Consider the following 13767-nt stretch of genomic DNA (forward strand, 5'->3'; position numbering starts at 1 on the left):
CACACGGTGGTAGCAACCTGTCAATCACAATGTAGCCCCGCCCTAAAGCATACCCTGCTTTATCATCAATTTTACTCAAAATGGGAGCATAAGTTACGACATGAACATCATGCTGTATTGAAGAACACTTGAAACTCGCATTTGAGACATAAACTCAACGTGCTGGCCATTAGAAATAATCCAGGTGTAAGACACGCATTGGCTTCTCTTTTCAGACCTGCAAGTCGTGACAATTAGTCAGTAGCAGCATGAGAAATCCATGTTGGGAAAGGACCAGACAGACGGTTTGGGACCCCTGAGGACTTTCATTGGAGTCCATTGTATTTCTCTAGTTCAGTCAGCGACAGGCAGGATGCAGGCAAGTGGTCAAACCAAACTGCATTATCTGTGTGTATACACAACACAACTCCACAGGACCCTTAGCCCAAACACAAGATAAAGCCAAACATCCTTCCCAAGAACTGCAATACAGTAAAGAGGGAGAGGGGGGCATAGATGTGAGCACTTAAATAAGGATCTATTTCAGGATCAATTCAGGACAGTGTAAGTCCTGTAAACAAAGAGTTGCGTTTTTTGTAAATTGTTTTGTATTTGATTCGATCAGTTCTTGTTTCACAGGACAATGATGTGAGCGCACTAAAGATCTCTCCATGACATACTGTCGTTCCGTCGTCTCCCTAAACTTGACATTGATTGGTTTGCTCTGCTGCTCTCTCGTGTCCTCTCTCTCTCTCTCTCATCCTTCAGGAAAACATATTTTGCTTTCTGCAATTGAGTCTTTATGATGTCGTCGGGCCATATTTCAATTAGACATTTGGTCTCGTCTCCTCGCCAAATGCAATTGCTGCTCCTTTTGTTTGAATGCATCGTTTTCCTTCTTTCCGGTTCATGGCCGTGCTGCAGGACACCCTTTGTTTAGCCTCCAGGTTTGACATCGAGGCTCACGTTGGACCACCTTCACTTTACAAAGGAGCTTTACTTGAGGAGCTGCAGTGTTTAGCCTGTGTAAGTCAAAGACAAACATGTAACCCACACAGTACCTGCTTGACAATTTTACTGTTACGATCTCAGCGATCGACAACAGCTGTTTGCTCTCGGTGCAGCCGCGTCCCTCTTTCTCGTCAACACACTCGCGCTGCACACACTGCGTACTGAGTAATTCCCTGTAAGAGCCACAAAGCTTGGACTAAGCTCCCTCTCAACCTCCTCTGGCTACTTTCTGGCTTATTTCAATTCCTGCATGTGGATGGGTTTATGACGGGGTTTTTTATCCCAACAAATGAGCCAATATAGTCTAATATTTATTTTTAGGCATTTATTAGTTTCTGTCTCTGGTAATGTGGCCTCTCTGCCAGCCTTCTTAACAAAGCTGACCTTTGAGAGATGGAGTCTTGGGTCATGTGAAATTCATAACAAGTTTCCGGCATCTAAAAACAAATACAACAAAGGTGCATTAATAATTCCTCCTCGTGTTGACTACAGAGGAACTTAAATTTTAGATTAAATTATTCATTGAAATCTAACTTTTTGTCCTAAATGGGCCCCGGAATAAGCGACTGCTGAATCTAAGTTTCTTTGACACGTTAGCATGAAAATGAGGAATAATAAAGCATACAAGTGAAATAAAAGCGTCTCTTCAGTCTGTTCGATATGTTTTACCTGGAGGAGGACTATACCTTTTATGAACTCCACAACAAACCAGGTCACCAAAATATGTTTTTTTCTGTAAACGATGGACAAGTTGAATGTGTTCACAGCTTTAATGTTTTCAGGACAAGTGTTGAGACACGTTTCCATGAAGCTGTGGTGGAAATAAAAAGAAAACCCCAGCAGTGTGAACCCAAAGTGTTTACAATTCACTCCCAGCTTGTGCAGTTATAAAACATAAACAGACATTGAAACGAGGATCAAAGATAAACATGACGGTGTCGCCAACACGAGGTCAGCGGCGGTTTTGACCCCCGGACCAAAGAATCTGCGTCAAGTCTTCAGACATCATTACTCACTCGGCTGAAGAAAGCCAATCGACTCGCTGGTAAACAGAAGCTTTGTTTATTTGTTTACGACAGTATATCGTTGGCACTTAGCTGTAATTTTCCGCTCTTATTTCCTGTTCCCAACAACAAGATGAAGAGGATTTTATGCTAAAGCATGTCCAAAAAAACAGTCCGCAGTGGCTGAGCTCTCATGATGTGAAAGGCAATGCGAGGTCGAGGAATGTTTCTTGTGTCATTGTTGAAAACACTTCGGGGCCGCTGTCGCCGCGTTCGGCTGGTGCTGTGACAGCAAATTATAGTGCAGAGGTTTCTCAGAAATAAACATTTCAGCCCAGTGCAGCTGGCTTTGCGGCATCAAATGAAGCCCTCTTGGAAAAGAGCATCGGCCTGTAATGTTATAATGGCAGCTGCTGTGGGGTTGAGGGTGCTGGCGAATCTTCAGGCCGCATGTCACAGCTCATCGTTTATGCACATCTTTGAATAAATGTTTTAAAAGGGGCTAAAACCTGCTGCGCAGCAGGAAACTAACTGACATTAAAGGAGCGTCTGAAGGCTTGAATGACATAAAGTGATTTTCATTGCACGTCCTGAAGGTCAGGGCAGACAAAATGGCAGCTGGGGCTGCTTAGAGCAGTGGTTCTCAACTGGACCCACCGTCGCCCTTAATGACGAGCCGAGACCCAAACCAAGGAACCTTCTCAACTTCTCAAATGTATTTAATGAAAAGGTGGTGCAGTTTGAACCTGAGATAGTACAGGATATGTATGCCAACACACAAACAAGTTTAATGATAAACCAAAACGAGCAGCTGGAGGCGGCGCTCGAGGGGGAACTTTTCCCCTTTACACTCAATCAGTTGCATTTTAATTAAAAACTAAAACGTGTATCTCCAGGACACGAGGTGTTACAACATACATAACAAATCAGAATCTTCAGCCATTTTTAAACAGACTCTACAGCTTTAATGCAAAAAAACAAAAGTCCAACAACTAAGAAGTAGTTTAAAAAAGACTCAAATGACTTGAACTGAGAATACACACTCACTGAATAAATGACAAACACTTTACTGAACAAAGCTCTGTCCTGAGGAGCAACTTTTCTACAAATTCAAAATAAATTAAACGAAAAGTGCAATTCAATGGGATTCATATACAAATTAAGTTACCTGATCAGGTAAATACTAAGAAACATTGTGCTTTACAGAAAATTAAGCAGCACTCAATTCTCCTCACCAGATGTGAATCACTGGTTTAGATGCACTAAGAGTCACGACAACGTTTGTGTTCACAGAATCACAACCAACGTTTAAAAACAGCAAAATGTGACTCATTATCGAACAAAAGGACCGTTTTAAAAATGACTCTCTGATGTATCCATGCTACAGTAAATTATAGTATCATAGCCACACAAAGACACAAAATACACACAGATTAGATAACAGACATTACAGAAGCGTTAAGATACAAGACTCATATTCATGTCATCTGAACCAAAAATACTGTAAATGTTTGAGATGTCTTTTTTAAATTCCTCATTTCTTGTATTTCTTACTGTTCTAAGGAACAGAAAGGTTAACAAAATGCCTGGTTTCTGAAAAGCAAATCATGGAGATGGGTTGTGCTAACAATTACAAAGTTTAACCATTAACTTGACAGTGGTAGTAGTTATGAATGTCACAATTATCCTTTTAAACCTTTATTTTCCCTGTCGGTAGTGTTTCTCCACTCTGTGTTTGCTCAATAATTCAGCTGCTGGACGGCCTTCATGCTGTCAGAGGGAAAATACATGTTCTGTCATGAACAATGAACACTTTTAAGCCATTCAGCTTTCAGTTCGTGTTCAGTGCTACAATACATGGCACAGAGCCACCTGAAAGATGAAATAACTATCGGGTCTCTTTTTCCTGTCTTTCTCTCAGAGACAAGTGGCCTCTCTTGAAGCCCAGACAGTGGAGACAAGGGAGGGAGAGTCCGGATGGAATAAGAAACAAGGAAGTGGCACACTGACAGCAACGTTCATCCACGAGGATCTATAACATCATCCATGAAGAAAGCATCCATCTTTGGCTCCTCTCTAATGCACTGTATTGATGCATCCCATGAAGCCAGTAATCCACATCATCATGAAACTGTGAGCTTAAGAGGTCTCAGGACAGGGATGTCAAAGTCTGAGGCAAATTTGTGATTTTGGGCTATACAAATTGAACTGAATTGAATTGAAGCAACAAACTCTGCGTAGGGAGGAAGGAAGGGTCGATCAAGCGTCGAGGAAGACTGAAGCAAATTTGAGAAGTGTAACTTTGACTTTTGTGGTTTGTCCTGTTTGCCAATGGGCCATATAGACGTTTTCCAGTAGTTCTTACACCCCTTTAAATCAGCAGGTGCTTTTTTTCTTTTTGTCAAGTCAACTTCCAACGAGGTGAAGCGGTCAGGAGGCGAGCTAAAAGGAAACGAGCCGGGAGTTTCAGTTCTCTGTATGGCTGCGTCCAAAACCTCTGCACTTTCACCCAGGAGACGCCGTTCACGTCATGACCTTCGTACTTAAGTAGCCACACTTTTGTAGTTAATTCATCACAAACCACAATCTGAAACATGTCCAAGTGGGTTTGTTGACTGAACCGAACCAAGTTGGTTCCCGTAAAGACCGAAGTTTATCTCGAAAAACTGTATAAATGCAGAATGCTGGAAAGGAAAAGTTTGCTGGACATTCGGAAGAGAACGCTGGAAAAATAAGGATTATACAAAATCGTTTAGGCGTTTCTCTCTAAGATATATACGAGCCGTTGAATGAGTATTGGTGAAATGATGACAATGGTCACAGGAGAGAGCCCCAGAGGTGTCGTGGATCACTTTGCATGCGTGTGTCAGCAAATACCGTCTGATACCTGCAGCACACGAATGTCTCCCCTCCTGCGGATTCGCAGTAATCTCAGCCTCGGGGACGCGTTCTCACAGTATCGGCTGTATCTTTATATGCACAACTTCCCGGCCCGCTATCAGCTGTCACTCAGCCCAGGATCTGGTGGGTTTCTGGCCGGTCGCCATGGCAGCGTAATGGGACTCAATGAGTGCTGCCTGGCTGTCAATCCCACAGCTGAAAAATACTTTGTCATGTGTTATTTATATCTTTTAACCATCTGAACCCCGAGTAGCTTTAGGGCGTTTTTTTTTTTTCGTGTGTGTGTGTTGCTCCTGTCACATTTGAGTCGCTGTGGCCTCGACAGAATATTATGATTTTGACGGTTTTTACAAACAAATGAAAAGTCCTAATTTTTGCAACCTTTCATATAGACGCATGAGGCTTGTGCACACAAATAGAAAACTGACATGAAATGCTCCTTCACCTGCTGTAAAAACATTTCATTTTAAAAAATCAGCGAGGCCAAACACCCCATTTGTCTTCCCATGCACAAAAACAACAACATGTATTGCAACAAAAGCTGCAGGAATGTGTTGAATTTCAATGTTTGCGTTGGTATTTGTGATACCCTGGAGGGACGGATTCACCTTCGGCTGCGTCGGCCTCTGTGGCACTCGACCGTTCCTCCTCTCCCTGTGTTGACGCCTGAATGCAAAGACTTGGCGGCGGCAGATTCCCTGAGGAGGTCTGCAGGACGCGAGGCCACACCCCCAGCTGATGCCTCACCTGCTCGCATGTGATTCACACCACATTGTTTAGATACGCACAGAGCAGCCCTCACAGCCTTTACAAGGATACTAGATGAAAAACACACAGCATGCTGCTGATGTGGAGTATAACTCATGAGGACACACACGCAAACACACACACACGGACACCCCCCCTATATGTGTTGCCAAAGGTAATTTAAGACCCACTCTTACCATCAAAAAGTAAAATAAAGGTACCGTTTTTTGATTTAAGCAGTCAGAAGGTTTTTTTTAATTCAAGACGCCTGTTTTCTTTCGATATGTGTGAACATCTTAAAGTGACCATCTCACTTGAACACAGCTCGAGTTGCATGAGGCGTTTATAGGAGGGAAATGACACAGGCAGCGTCTGAAGGGTTGGTTGGATGTGGAGCTCCTCTCCATCCTTTGGACTCCTCTAACGTAGCTTTCAGAGACTCGTTCACTTTGTGGTTCGTGTGAATCTCCGGGAGAACAGCATCACGTTCATGAGGTACACAAACACTCACTCAGACAGCTCTGAATAAGTGTTTCTTGTGAATCCAGTCTAAGTGTAACACAGCTGAGCTTTTGTATATAAATGAATGAAATACAAGAATAAATCAATTTGCAGCCACTTCATAAAAGCTTTTATAGTTGATATGGTGTCGGGTTCAGTCTTTGGAGTGAAGGACGATGCCGGAAAAAAAGAGATGTGTTTTACATTTTTAGCAGCAGAAGCTGTTTGTTGGGGCAACTGGAAGATGAACAGTGTGATTACTGAACAGACAGCAGACATCGTCAATAACATAAGGACAAAGAAAGAAAGACATTTTCTTGACTTCGAGCCATGAATTCAGAGCTCAATATACAGATGTTTGGTTCAGATTGAAATATCTGTGATATGTTGTTCATGCAAAATCGTTGGTGAAAACCTTTTAACGTTAGAAGTAAGAGAAGTACAGATCACAATGTTCCCCTTTTCTCTTTCTTTTTGTCTTGCAATGCCCTTCTTCCTCTGCCTTTCCTCTTCTGGCAATGCAGTCTGAATAAATGCTCCTTTGTACTGTCAAAAGAAAGCGTGCATTGATAAATATGTACTAAAACAATCTCCAGGGTTTTCATGCTCAGTTTCTATCGACTTTATTTTGTTTAAAGCCCATCAATCTTCTTCCAGGTGAGTTTTCTCCTTCAATAAGAAAAGAATAAGTCTGTATATGTGGTGTGTGTGTTGGGATTATTGTCTTGTGTCCCTTGTCCTCCCTCAGACACTATTTCTTTCTCCTGCTAGAGATCCGTCTCTCCTGGAGCCGGCGAGCCTCTGGAAGCGTCTGGAAGTGTGCGATGTGAGTCAATGACTCATGTCGTGGCACGCTAATAAATCAAAGCGCTCCTGCAGACCACAGTGGGTTTCATTCTTTGCCTGGATGCAGATGAAGAAAAGCATGAGCTGCAGAGACCGATGATGTCACAGGAAATCCTGTTTAGATACAGTTTAGCTGGTTTACTGGTGCATTGTGGGAAGTCACACAGTAGGCCAGCAAGTATAGGTTTCAAACTGAAAAATAGAAACATGTGTATGTCCGCGTGTGTGTGCACGTGTGTATAAGTGTAAGAATAGGTGTAAACAGGAAGGCGGAGGTTTTTTTTATTTTTAAAAGAGCTCTTTGAATCCACTTTTGTACTCGCAGCAGCAGGATGCAACACCCAGAATACAACAAGGCACAAACACGTCACCGGAAAAGTGAAACTGACTTCTGAGGTTACAAATAACTCCGAGATATACTTTAAACATAGAACATTTCCTACGGATAAATTGTGCGTCATCCATCAACGCATTCACGTATTTGTCATAAGAGAATATTTGCCTGCGTGCGAATGATTTTCCTCAAAACTGTTCATACCGACAGCGATGCAAATTGCTCATTTGTGACAGTTTCAATAAAGGATTTGAACAGATTGACGCAGGGAGAAGACCAACTATCAGGATCCTGCTGGCCCGTGGCAGCGTCCGGCCGTGACTTGAAGGAGAGCCTCGGCTCCTGTGAACGTTTCCTTATTAGTGAAACGGTCAGGATGACTTTGAGTCCTCTCTGGTAAACACTTACGCACATGTTTAGGGATTTTATTGTGAAAGGAAAGTGCTCAACACTGGATTGTTGGCTGTTAGTCTCAGTCAAGGTTTTTTTTTTTAAATGTATATATTGTGTGGTTGATAATAATAAAGCTTATTGAAGCAAAGTGATTTACAATACATACAATACAAACACACTCACATTTCTACAGAAATAAATATTTACAAACACGCGTGAATAAATCTGAGGTCTGGAAACTACAAGTAGCTTAAAGATCTAACAGGAAATAGTTTCTTCGACTTCCTGTATTTTCTTTAAAGGCGGCTGAAAACTGTCCGACTTGGTTGCAGTTTTTTGTCGACGCCCCCTGCTGCCGCCGCCGCCTCTCTCGTCCACTTTCTAGTTTCTAGTCCCACCCATTGATTTCATTGGGTTAATGAAATTTAGCCGGGTTACACTTCCATTTCATTGACTTGGGTTTGTAGACAACCACAGAGCAAATGCTACTGTTAATTGACAAAGACACTCTACACAATAGAGTGGTATTAATCTGCTCATCATTTAGCAGAATAATATAATACTGAAACCAGTAAGCTTTGCTTATTTTACATTTCAGTAAGATGATCTTCTTGCATTAAGATTTGAGGGAGATTAGCAAATGTTAGCGATGCATTCTGGTCTATCTGCTCTATAAAGTAATGTGATGCAATATGCATCACATTACTACCATAGTTTCCCATCAATCCCATGCAGCAGAGGGTTTTTCCTACTGAAGTCAGACCCAGCAGCTTCTAGAAAAGCCTCTGCTAACAGAATATATTTCCAGCTGAATGACTACTGTGTCACATTAACATAGTGAAGAAGTAACAAGATGTGGAAACTGCAAACATCTGGCAGCCTTTAAATTTGTCAGAAAGATAACTTAATAAGATTTCGCTCTTCCCGACAGGAAGTCCACATAAGCCTGTATCTTTATCTTCAGCGTCTTCTCTCCTCAGTATAAACATTGGATTCACACTGCGGCAATGACCCAGTTTTTTTAATGGGAATCATTAAAATTTCATCTCATCTTTCATCTCACTCTATGTAGTGAGTTTTTACAAAAAAAGATATAGTAATTTAGCGTGTGCTATACATGCACGCAGGCCTAGGCCCCAGTTATATTGAACTTTGAAGAAAACAAACTTCTAAACTCAAAAAAAAAAAAAAAAATGACGCAGAGATATTTTTGGGGGGTTGTTGCAGAGGGCATGAGTTAAAGTGTCACACCGATTTCTCCTTCGGCATCTTGTCAGTGACGCTAAAGAGAAAATATCCTGGAAACAGAAGAGCTTTTCACACTAAAACCGGTCAAACACATAATCACTGAACACTAAAAAATGTTAAGCAACATATTTAAAGGAGAGATGTTGCAAAACATCTATAATATCTGAAACGGAGCCACTTTTCACACGACCATATTGATCCTGTTATTGGAAAGATTATGTGAGATTATGCAAAGTTTGTGTAGAAGTGGCCTCAGCTCGAGGGTTTGAACACTCAAACACTCCTCAAACATGTTTGTGCTTCACACATTAACTTAGTAATGCCCTCTTGGCTTGAGCTGTTTGGTTTCAGCCAAGTGTGTGTGTGTGTGTGTGTGTGTGTGTGTGTGTGTGTGTGTGTGTGTGTGTGTGTGTGTGTGTAAGAGAGAGAGACTGTTTTAGTGTGTGTGAGAGAGTCCAGCTGTGTGGTGATCTGGCCAGCAACAGGGAGAGTCAATCAAAAAAAGGGCAGAGGGATCACTGGGGAAAATCAGAGAGGAGGAGGAAGAGGAGGAAAAGGAGGAGGAGGAGGAGGAGGAGGAGGAGGAGGAGGAGGAGGAGGAAGAGGAAGAGGAGGAGGAAGAGGAGGAGGAGGAGGAGGAGGAGAAGGAGGAGGACGGGGGAGGACGGGGGAGGAATATATGAGAAAGGTGAAAGCAGGAAAAAGAGGATTAGAGCGTGATAATGAAAATGTCATCGGGTGATGAGGAACAAGCACAGGATGGTGAGATAATGATGGAGGATCTAGGAAGGCGGCTTCAGGGGCCTGAAACGCGACGTAATACCACCTGGATCATGTTTTTCATCAATATAAAGAAACTGTTATTGTGAACGTGTAGTTTTTTCCTCCAAGTGGCGAAAAATCCACGAATGAAGGTTTAGCCGAGCTTTTCAGAAACCTCGGACACGTTGCCATGTCCACGAGACGTGGATATAGTTCAAAAGTCAGGCTGACAGAGTTGTTCAAAGAAATGACTCATCTGACGCTGGCATTTCCCTCAGGAGACATTTTCAGGCCTAAACATCGTGTCTTTTGTAGGAATTCAATGCATTTAAGATATAAATAATCAATAGGTTTTTTCACAGTGACTCATTACATCAAACAGTTTCCTTGTTCTCGGTTGTCCAAATGTGACTGATAAGAAAGCTCATGTGGGCGCGTTCAATATGTCAAAGAAATATTAAAGAACTGGGAAAGGCTGGTTTATGGGGGGGGGGTGGAGGACCAGAGTGGGAACTGAAGAGGGTGAAAGATTGGGAGGATGTCCTGTTTGGGTCATGTGCTTCAGAGATTTCTACTGTGGGAAAGTGTGTGTGTGGTGGGGGTGGGTATGAGTAAATGTGTGTGTGTGGTCTGGTTTAGCTCCTTGTGAGAACTAAAGGACGTTTTGGAAGGTCTTCATGGGGATCTTTGGTCACGTACAGAGGCTCCGGGTGGAGCAGGGCATGCCATGTTTGGCCCCTATCAAATTAATTCAAGTCAATACATCGTCCTCGTGTATTGACTTGAGTTAATGTCGACCAGCATTTGTGTGTATCTATTTGTGTCTTGTGTGTGAAGAGCGTTCCCCTCCCATACTTTTGGGCCTCTACACACGCAAACACAAGACATGTATCGTGAATTATAAAAGCAAAACATACCACTTGACCCCTGAAGTGATGTGTCACACTGTGTACATTGCATCTAAAATAGAACCATTTGAAAATGTGTGTGCGTGTGTGCGTGTGTGTGTGTGTGCGTGTGTGTGTGTGTGTGCGTGTGCGTGTGTACATGCTGGGATCAAGACAACAGAACGTGGAGGGAACTGGGAAAACAGAAGTACCCATTTTAAACGTGTATTCTCCGTACACGCTGTGTGTTACTGTCACAGAACGTGTGTTAAAGTTTCTCTTGAATCACTAACAATAAGTGGCAGGTTTCATTCATCTTTCCAAAAATAAACACTGGTAAAGTAGGGTTCACAATATAAATAAAGAAGCGGTCACTTTCTTAGAAAGGATTCTGTCCTTAAATGCTTCTTGTTATTAAATATTGAGCTTTTTTACTTGTGTTAGCTGGAAAAACACAGGTGGCCCTAATAACATATATGAGCCCTCCATTTTTTTTCAAGTTTCCCAGTTAAACTGCAGTCAGATGTGATTTTGTCAGGTGAAATTGACAAAACACACACACACATACCAGCAGCCCCCTCATTCAGCGTCTTATCACTGAACACTTTAACCTCTGAACCCTTTACCGTCATTATGTCAGTAATGTGAGCCAAACCCTGATGCTTCTACTCAACCTAACCAAGAGGACTGTTTTTCTTTTCTATTCATTGACAATGTTAACCACGTGTTTAAAGATGTTTAAAGATGTCTAAAACGGTGACCCTAATCCGGCAGGAAATACTTTTCTTTCGACCCGTAGTTGAGAATGCAGTCTAATAGTATGGGAACGCCATTTTGTTGAACAGTGTATTCAAGCAATCTAAACTTTTTCATGCAGAGCCTCCATGAGCAGGGCTAATCCTTCATATCAGAGGTCACAATTAGGTGCTGCCATGGGTCAGTTAGTCAAACACATTGTGTCTCTGTATTGTTAATGTGGGGACAACACCATAGAAACACATAACATGTGTATTGCTGCTTTCTTTCAATTCATTTAGGAGCAAAATCTAAAGGCAGATGTCAATGTAAAGTTGTGAAAGTCTGGGCGTGCGTGGACACACACTGGTGTGTGCAGTGCAGGGCTATCGCTGATATTTCACGTTTAATAAGAGTCTTATTATGATCCATGTTTAATGAAGAAAGCAGCTCCCTGCCTACATCCAGTACCCTCATTCTAAGCATATTAATCAGATTTCATATCACAGAAACAGGGAGCCATCTGCCCTGGAGGTCCAGCTGTGTTTTATTCCGACAAAATACTTCACCAGCTGATTTGTCTGATTCCTCCCAGTTGAAGGGGGTGAACTCATCAGCAGGAGTCACCTGCTGATGCGATTGGGGAGTGAAAACCTGCAGATTGTGTGCCCTGCATGGCACATGGTTTCACATTCCCGCTGTGTAAGCATGTGTTTGCAAAATAAATACAAGGCAGGAATGCAGCAGTTTCAATTTGACAATACTAGCCGAAAATAACTTGAATAAAAATGCCATGAATTGACGTAAACCTTGACAAAAGGCGCAGTTGGGCCGCAGCGCTTTGTCACCCGTCACAACAGTGTAGCCCTGCGGGGAAGCATGGCACTCTCGCACTTCCTGCACCGCTTTTGGTCAAAACCGCCGGGTCAACCCACTTCCCTGAATTCTTCTGTCAACTCTGGGAAAAAGCTTTAATATCCTTCCTGCCTCCGAGACGCTGGCCGTGGAGGCATTGTAAAAAAAAAAAAAAAAGCCATCCTTGAGGGCGACTGCACTGCGATGTGTCCCCTCAACACACTCAACTATTGTCCGCTCTGTTTGTGTCTCCAACCCTGTTGTTTCGCCCCTCAGAAGAAACAAGAAAAAACCTCTTGTTTCGCTTCCTGGAACATTTCAGATGGAATAAATATTGCCCGATATTGTGCCGTTTGTTTGTTTAGGAGGAGCCCGTAATGATACTGTGATTGTTTTGTGGTCAATGAGTTTGTCTTTTCCGGCTTTGTGCCTCACAGTCCGGACTCAGCAGCAACGTCAACATCATTGACCATCACCCACTGACAGATTTGACTGCATTGTTTGACTCTGAGTTTATTTACATGATGCGAAGATAAGATTTGAAACCGCACGACTGGGATTTCAGTGTATTGTTTCGAGATGTACAGGCGCACAGCAAGTCCTTCGTGGATTCAGCTGTCCTGTCTGTTTGTGCACGTCAAGATAATATTGTTGTCTTAATGAAAGAATGATGTCTGAGTCTGAACGCACGCACACGCCGGCTCGACTGAGAAACTCTCACCGCGTTGTGAGCTGTTGGGACTGAACAAAGTCGTTGGTTCTTCTTTCCAGCTCATCTAAGGCCGGAGGAAAGGCAAGAGATTGCAATGAAATGAAACAGAGTTGAGAGTGATGAATTCTGCTCAGGTTGCAGACACCAAACCGCACTTTTTTGTGCTCCAAACGTATTTCAAACCTACACAGGAGTTTCCACTTCTTGTGTTGTTTATTATGCATTGCTTATGTCTTCCTGTATATAGATTGTAAGTTAAAGGCTTCGTGAGGCTCGCAGTGAAGCTGACACCCAATCTAAAACACGATAGTTCTCCTCTATGAGTTTCTTATTATTTTCTTTTCTCTTTTCTCCCCCTGGCATTTTGTTCATTGGCGTTCGCTCAGCCGCTTGATGACTGTTAAGTTAAAACATTCATCAAACAGACATCTGTACCATCGTCTCATGTTTGTTTAAAATCCACTCTTTGTGGAACACTTCTTTCATAAGTAGGTAATCTAAATAAAAGTAGAAAGGTCAATAAGTCGGCTTCGTAAATTAAACTAAATTTTAAAAAGCTATAGCGCTACGGTGTCTTCCTCCATTTCGGACTCACAGATTTTCAGTTTGCATAAAAGTCTGCACCGTCAATGCGGTTAATTAGTCAACCGCAAGTTTATTATGACACAATATATTCTCACTAGATAATCCACTGATGACCCACTTCAGATGCTCCTGTGAGCTGGTGTTTGGTGCGGCACAAATTTGGCCGGAGACATGCTTTAACCACGCGAACACATACTCGTTCTTATTGGTTCACGTAGTCTGATGACGTCCTGTACTTCTCATCAGACAGAAGAGCTGGACACAGCT

The sequence above is a fragment of the Clinocottus analis genome, unplaced genomic scaffold (assembly GCF_023055335.1).
Source record: "Clinocottus analis isolate CAN_PGR_092001 unplaced genomic scaffold, fCliAna1.0.p SCAF_18, whole genome shotgun sequence".
NCBI lineage: Eukaryota > Metazoa > Chordata > Actinopteri > Perciformes > Cottidae > Clinocottus > Clinocottus analis.